A 7,802-nucleotide genomic window follows, 5' to 3' on the forward strand; every position below is an offset into this window, starting at 1 on the left:
TATTATTATACCAGCTGGAGGAGGGGACGTCTATGGTAGTGGAGTTATTATTATACCAGCTGGAGGAGGGGACGTCTATGGTAGTGGAGTTATTATTATACCAGCTGGAGGAGGGGACGTCTATGGTAGTGGAGTTATTATTATACCAGCTGGAGGAGGGGACGTCTATGGTAGTGGAGTTATTATTATACCAGCTGGAGGAGGGGACGTCTATGGTAGTGGAGTTATTATTATACCAGCTGGAGGAGGGGACGTCTATGGTAGTGGAGTTATTATTATACCAGCTGGAGGAGGGGACGTCTATGGTAGTGGAGTTATTATTATACCAGCTGGAGGAGGGGACGTCTATGGTAGTGGAGTTATTATTATACCAGCTGGAGGAGGGGACGTCTATGGTAGTGGAGTTATTATTATACCAGCTGGAGGAGGGGACGTCTATGGTAGTGGAGTTATTATTATACCAGCTGGAGGAGGGGACGTCTATGGTAGTGGAGTTATTATTATACCAGCTGGAGGAGGGGACGTCTATGGTAGTGGAGTTATTATTATACCAGCTGGAGGAGGGGACGTCTATGGTAGTGGAGTTATTATTATACCAGCTGGAGGAGGGGACGTCTATGGTAGTGGAGTTATTATTATACCAGCTGGAGGAGGGGACGTCTATGGTAGTGGAGTTATTATTATACCAGCTGGAGGAGGGGACGTCTATGGTAGTGGAGTTATTATTATACCAGCTGGAGGAGGGGACGTCTATGGTAGTGGAGTTATTATTATACCAGCTGGAGGAGGGGACGTCTATGGTAGTGGAGTTATTATTATACCAGCTGGAGGAGGGGACGTCTATGGTAGTGGAGTTATTATTATACCAGCTGGAGGAGGGGACGTCTATGGTAGTGGAGTTATTATTATACCAGCTGGAGGAGGGGACGTCTATGGTAGTGGAGTTATTATTATACCAGCTGGAGGAGGGGACGTCTATGGTAGTGGAGTTATTATTATACCAGCTGGAGGAGGGGACGTCTATGGTAGTGGAGTTATTATTATACCAGCTGGAGGAGGGGACGTCTATGGTAGTGGAGTTATTATTATACCAGCTGGAGGAGGGGACGTCTATGGTAGTGGAGTTATTATTATACCAGCTGGAGGAGGGGACGTCTATGGTAGTGGGATTATTATTATGCCAGGCAATGTATCTGTCGTCATCGCAGAACAGACTCCAGGACTTGTCATTGTATCCAAGACAACAGTCATCACCCCATCCTCTCCTGCTGATTCCTTTATATGTCACTCCTATACCAGCCCCCATTATCCCACTCCACTCTACCTCCCAGTAACAGCGCCCAGTCAAACCCTCTCTACACAGCACCTGTTCACAGTCCTCAAATCTCTCTGGGTGATCAGGATACGGCTGCTCCTCTGTCCTCCATGTCACCTTTCTGTTCTCCTCAGACAGAGAGAGGAGTCTGTTTACTGTGTTTAGGTCCAGTGTGAGATCACAGACATCTGATGGATGAAACCAGACACAATATTAGAAATCATCATCATTCACATTAGAATGTTAACTCACTTTTCACTAATTCATTTAATGTAGATGTTTCTAGGTATCAAAAGGAGAAGTTAAGATAACTTGAGACTTGTTGAATGATCACACACACACACACACACACACACACACACACACACACACACACACACACACACACACACACACACACACACACACACACACACACACACACACACACACACACACACACACACACACACAGCAACTCTTTGTAAATGTTGGTGTCCCTGATTTGTGCTTCTGTAGAAATACAGATGATATTTAATATGACCAAGTAAGTAATGATGGTGGTCTTTGACTTAACTTGAATTAAGACTTATTCTTAGTCATATTCTTCACAGCAGTCAACACTCACATTTTCTAAGTCCAGGTTTCATTCTGTTCTCTCCACCAAGTTCCACACTGTAGCGGTAAGCAGAAAAACAGACAGTCATTGAGGGATACACCTGACACACACACACACACACACACACACACACACACACACACACACACACACACACACACACACACACACACACACACACACACACACACACACACACACAGACACACACACAGACACACACACACACAGTCAGCATATAACTTTGTCCAAGTGGTGGTAAGAATGTTTGTATTAACTAGCCTGAAAAGTCAAACATGTCTGATATGAACATTGACATAAACCCTCTACATACTTGAGTTTCTCCAGTTTGCAGTGTGGATCCTCCAGTCCAGCAGAGAGCAGTCTGACTCCTGAGTCTCCTGGGTGATTGTAGCTCAGGTCCAGCTCTCTCAGGTGTGAGGGGTTTGACCTCAGAGCTGAGACCAGAGAAGCACAGCCTTCCTCTGTGACTAGACAGCCTGACAGCCTGCAAAGAGTCAAATCATTTTAAATCCACACTGCTATTCTTTGGTGGTGAAAATAGTGGCAGTATATTTCTTCAACATATTCAGATATATCAGTGTCCTGAAACCTGCCATATCTATTCAGAAATTAATGTATCATCATTATTATAAACGATCACAATATTACTTGTAGAAAGAAAAATGTATAGTACAAATATTTGAGTAGACTGACCACACCAGTTTAAAAGCAATATCAGTCAAAAGACAGGCAGTGAGGTATCAGATTTAGATTGTATTGAGTCCAATACACGGCTGTTCATGTTCACAGTATAGGCATTTCCATGAGTGTAGTGTATTCAACTGGATGTACTTGAATCCACTCTGAGTTTCCCGCTCTTGAGCGGTCTCCACCCCCTTTCCTTTGTCTACCAAGCAGTCACATCGGTTTCGTCCGCTAGGGACTTTTCCGTTGTGTCATGTAGTAACCAATATATGATGTATTGTGTGTGTGTAATTATGTAATTCTGTGATTCATTAAGTTAGATATTAAATAAATAATTAAGCCAATTTGTATATTGCTGATTCATGATCTATGTTAGGTTTTGTGCAGATATCCAAGGGTTTGCTACGTTCAGTAATGCAACTGATGAGGTAATACAATTCATTAATAAGTGACTGTAATCGATAAGATATGTGAAAATATCTGAAGAATTATATTCTGGAAATTGACACTCTATAAACATCATGTTCCCGTGGTGCCCCGACTTCCTAGTTAATTAAAGTTACAAGATTAGTTTAATCACGTAATTCAACTACAGATAGAGAATTTATTTGATAATATACAGTCTACACATTTAATGATAGTCAACGCTACGACAGCACCATTTGGCATGTCACCACTTTCAGATACAACATGTGGAACTCTCACAGTGACCAAAGAGGAGATGGTAACAACGTACTTCCATGTAATGATAACATTTTCCTCACATCAATTTAGTTGACCAAGAACCTTTCCAATGTTTGATGACAACACCCGGGAGCCATTCTCACCCAGGTGAATTCCATCTTCCACAAAGTAGTTAGGCCTATTCCAGAAGGAGTCAAAATAGTCGACGAAGGACATACCCGAGTCCTTGGTCAGATGCATTAATCACTGGTGAAGAGACCAAAGACGGCTAAAACACTCAGTCCCACAACGGAGATGGAATTGGGCCCGAGACAATTATATGTTCTGCTAATTTCTGAGCATTCTCCAAGAGTTGTAAGAAATGGTCTCTTAGCTTTACTGATTGCACATGATGTCATTAGACCCAAAATGCAACACAACTATTTTCAGAGCAGGAATCTGTTTCTTGATGGTGGGGGACTTCTGATAACTCCAATATCCTAGCTCCAAGAAAACAAAGTATACTGGGACTCCGATCTATGAAACGTTCTATCCAAAATGCAAAATGCTGGAGCATAGCATCACATTTAAAACTATAAGCTTCACTGTCCAAACACATATGGTGTGGACTATGTGTGTCTGGTAAACACATGTGGATCCGGTGAACAGTTATCACTTGTTGACCAACTACAGGAATACTGACCTCAGAGTCTCCAGTTTACAGTGGGGATTCCCCAGTCCAGCAGAGAGCAGCTTCACTCCTGAATCCTTCAGGTCATTGTTACTCAGGTCCAGCTCTCTCAGGTGTGAGGGGTTTGACCTCAGAGCTGAGACCAGAGAAGCACAGCCTTCCTCTGTGACTAGACAGCCTGACAGCCTGCAAAGAGTCAAATCATATTAAAATCACACTGCTATTCTTTGTGGTGAAAATACTGGGGTACATATTTTTTCAACCTATTCAAATGCATCAGAGTCCTGAAACCTGCCATATCTATTCATAAATCAATGTATCATTACTATAAATTATCATAATATTACTTGGAGAGAGAAATGTATTGTACGAATATTTGAGTAGACTGACCAGACCAGTTTAACCTCTATGGGCTACTCAACAGCCAGTGTAATCCTGTGGCGCAATATTCAAATACCTTAGAAATGCTATTACTTCAATTTCTCAAACATATGACTATTTTACACCATTTTAAAGACAAGACTCTCGATAACCTCTCTAGGGTAGGTGGCACCAAATCGTCCCACCTACGTAACAGCCAGTGGAATCCTGTGGCGCGTTATTCAAATACCTTAGAAATGCTATTACTTCAATTTCTCAAACATATGACTATTTTACACCATTTTAAAGACAAGACTCTCGTTAATCTAACCACACTGTCCGATTTCAAAAAGGCTTTACAACGAAAGCAAAACATTAGATTATGTCAGCAGAGTACCCAGCCAGAAATAATCAGACACTCGTTTTTCAAGCTAGCATATAATGTCACATAAACCCAAACCACAGCTAAATGCAGCACTAACCTTTGATGATCTTCATCAGATGACACACCTAGGACATTATGTTATACAATACATGCATGTTTTGTTCAATCAAGTTCATATTTATATAAAAAACCAGCTTTTTACATTAGCATGTGACTACCATGTGACTAGCATTCCCACCGAACACTTGCGGTGAATTTACTAAATTACTCACGATAAACGTTCACAAAAAACATAATTATTTTAAGAATTATAGATACAGAACTCCTATATGCACTCGCTATGTCAGATTTTAAAATAGCTTTTCGGTGAAAGCACATTTTGCAATATTCTAAGTAGATAGCCCGGCATCACAGGGCTAGCTATTTAGACACACAGCAAGTTTAGCACTCACCAAAGTCAGATTTACTATAAGAAAAATGTTATTACCTTTGCTGTTCTTCGTCAGAATGCACTCCCAGGACTTCTACTTCAATAACAAATGTTGGTTTGGTCCCAAATAATCCATAGTTATATCCAAATAGCGGCGTTTTGTTCGTGCGTTCAAGACACTATCCGAAGTGTAAATAAGGGTCACGCGCACGACGCATTTCGTAACAAAGAATTTGTAAATATTCCATTACCGTACCTCGAAGCATGTCAACCTCTGTTTAAAATCCATTTTTATGCCATTTTTCTCGTAAAAAAGCGATAATATTTTGACCGGGAGTGGTGGTTTTGGTTCAAAGAGAGAGAAAGTAAACATTGAGTCGACTCGGGCGCGCACGCCCCGTCCCATTGTCCTCAGATTGGCCACTTACAAAATGCGCTAATGTTTTTCAGCCATGGGCTGCAAAGCCACGATTCAGCTTTCTGGCGCCTTCTGAGAGCCTATGGGAGCGTTAGAAAACTTCACGTCATGCCAGAGATCCCCTGTTTTTGTTAGAGATGATCAATAAGGCCATGAAATGGTCAGAGAGAGCGCTTCCTGTTTGGAATCTTCTCAGGTTTTGGCCTGCCAAATTAGTTCTGTTATACTCACAGACACCATTCAAACAGTTTGAGAAACTTTAGGGTGTTTTCTAACCAAATCAAACAATTATATGCATATTCTAGTTACTGGGCAGGAGTAGTAACCAGATTAAATCGGGTACATTTTCTATCCGGCCGTGCAAATACTGCCCCCTATCCCAACAGGTTAAAAAGCAGTATCAGTCAAATGACAGACGGTGAGGTATCAGATTAGATTGTATTGAGTATACAGTCCACACCATACCTATTTTGACAGTGAAGCTAACATTTTAAATGTGGCTCTATACTCCAACTGTCACGTCCTGGCCAGTATAAGGGTTAATTGGTATTGTAGTTTGGTCAGGACGTGGCAGAGGGTATTTGTTTTATGTGGTTCAGGGTGGTGTTTTTGTTGTAAGGGCATTTGATGTAGTATTCCGGGGTTTTTGGGCACTGTTTGAGTTTCACGTATTTCTATGTTGATCTAATTAGTTGTATGTCTATGTTTGGTTAATTGGGGTGGACTTCCAATTGAAGGCAGCTGTGTGGTGTTGCCTTTGATTGGAAGTCCTATATTAGTTGGGTGTGTTTGTCTGTTTAATTGTGGGAGATTGTTCTGTGTTTAGCATTGCGCCTTACCAGACTGTTTGTTGATCGTTCGTTCTCTTGTTTGTTATTTTTGTATGTTCGTTTTTTGAGTTTATTAAAGGTTCAAAAATGAACTATCACAACCCTGCTGCATTTTGGTCCTCCTTCACCGACGACAACCATGACACCAACATTTTAGAATTGAGATAAAATTATTTATATCTGACAGTATATAATGTCACCTTTTATTTGAGGATATTTCCCCATTTAGAGAAATAAAAGCACTTTATGTTGTTAAGTTGTAAATAATACGAGTAATAAACTCAGGGAGGATTATTAGCTCAAACCAAGTTTATTCACCCACTGTGCCATACAGCTGCATAAGACAAAGTTATTCACACGAGCACCAGTATTTAACCCTTTCTCCTACGCTGAGTCTCCTCCTACACACCTGAACAGCCAATACACCTCTGTTGCTAGACAGAAGATTAGTGATATATGTTCTTCCTCACTTAATCTAACCTGACCTCTGCCCACATTCCTCACATCACGGCTGTCATGGTGACTTGTACCAGACTGTGTCTCTTCTCCTCCCAGAGGATCCCTGATGGCTAACAATAACATATCCCGACATAATGAAAACATTATACATTACCCTCTCTCCCTCAGTGACATATCCTGACAGAATGAAAACATTATATATTACCCTCTCTCCCTCAGTGACATGAATAAGTATACTTCATGATTTCAAAAGTTAAGGAATCAGAACCCATCAATGTATCGAGTCCCCCTATTTGAAGAAGTCATAAGTATTCTGACGAATTCATTTATTGTGTATTGAAGTAGTCAAAAGTTTAGTATTTGGTCCCATATTCTTTGAACGCAATGACTACACCAAGCCGGTGACTGCCATGATTGAGAAAGATCATGAATGAATCATGAATAATAATGAGTGAGAAAGTTTACAGAGGCCACAACAAAACATGCTAACCGCTCACCATTACGAATAACAGAGGATACAAAAAAACATGCTAACCTCTCACCATTACCAATAACAGAGGCTACAACAAAACATGCTAACCTCTCACCATTACCAATAACAGAGGATACAACAAAACATGCTAACCTCTCACCATTACCAATAACAGAGGATACAACAAAACATGCTAACCTCTCACCATTACCAATAACAGAGGCTACAACAAAACATGCTAACCTCTCGCCATTACCAATAACAGAGGATACAACAAAACATGCTAACCTCTCACCATTAATCTCAAATAAAAATGTGATAATCTGTACTGTCACCTAATATGAAACATTATATCTCAAATCCAAAATGCTGGAGCATAGCACCAAATTGAAAACTGTAAGCTTCACTGTCCAAAGACATATGGTGTGGACTATGTGTGCCTGGTAAACACATGTGGATCTGGTGAACAGTTA

This window comes from Salmo salar, unplaced genomic scaffold (assembly GCF_905237065.1).
Source record: "Salmo salar unplaced genomic scaffold, Ssal_v3.1, whole genome shotgun sequence".
NCBI classification, from domain to species: domain Eukaryota; kingdom Metazoa; phylum Chordata; class Actinopteri; order Salmoniformes; family Salmonidae; genus Salmo; species Salmo salar.